Here is a 1,231-nt window from a genome sequence, read left to right on the forward strand (position 1 = left end):
AAGTCTTCCTCCTATCCGGGCGATGTCTTCATCCAAGCGGGGGCTGAAGAGGTCCATCATCCGGCTGAAGTCTTCATCCAAGCGGGGGCTGAAGAGGTCCATCATCCGGCTGAAGTCTTCTATCAAGCGGCATCTTCAATTTTCTTTCTTCCGGCTCCATCTTCATCCCGCCGACGCGGAACATCCTTCCTCCACGACGAACTCCCGACGAATGAAGGTTCCTTTAAGGGATGTCATCCAAGATGGCGTCCCTCGAATTCCGATTGGCTGATAGGATTCTATCAGCCAATCGGAATTAAGGTAGGAACATTCTGATTGGCTGATGGAATCAGCCAATCAGATTCAAGTTCAATCCGATTGGCTGATCCAATCAGCCTATCAGATTGAGCTTGCATTCTATTGGCTGTTCCGATCAGCCAATAGAATGCAAGCTCAATCTAATTGGCTGATCCAATCAGCCAATCGGATTGAACTTGAATCTGATTGGCTGATTCAGAATTTTCCTACCTTAATTCCGATTGGCTGATAGAATCCTATCAGCCAATCGGAATTCGAGAGACGCCATCTTGGATGACGTCCTTTAAAGGAACCTTCATTCGTCGGGAGTTCGTTGTGGAGGAAGGATGTTCCACGTCGGCGGGATGAAGATGGAGCCGGATGAAAGAAGATTGAAGATTCCGCTTGATAGAAGACTTCAGCCGGATGATGGACATCTTCAGCCCCTGCTTGGATGAAGACTTCAGCCGGATGATGGACCTCTTCAGCCCCCGCTTGGATGAAGACTTTAGCTGGATGATGGACCTCTTCAGCCCCCACTTGGATGAAGACATCGCCTGGATAGGAGGAAGACTTCGGACCCTCTTCTGGACGGATCTGTGATACCCGGCGTGGTGAAGATAAGGTAGGAAGATCTTCAGGGGCTTAGTGTTAGGTTTATTTAATGGGGGTTTGGGTTAGATTAGGGGTATGTGGGTGGTGGGTTGTAATGTTGGGGGGGTATTGTATGGTTTTTTTACAGGCAAAAGAGCAGAATTCTTTGGGGCATGCCCCGCAAAAGGCCCTTTTAAGGGCTGGTAAGGTAAAAGAGCTTTTCAATTTTTATTTTAGAATAGAGTAGGGCATTTTTTTATTTTGGGGGGCTTTGTTATTTTATTAGGGGGCTTAGAGTAGGTGTAATTAGCTTAAAATTGTTGTAATATTTTTATAATGTTTGTAAATTATTTTTTATTTT

This window comes from Bombina bombina, chromosome 6 (genome assembly GCF_027579735.1).
Source record: "Bombina bombina isolate aBomBom1 chromosome 6, aBomBom1.pri, whole genome shotgun sequence".
NCBI classification, from domain to species: Eukaryota; Metazoa; Chordata; class Amphibia; order Anura; family Bombinatoridae; genus Bombina; species Bombina bombina.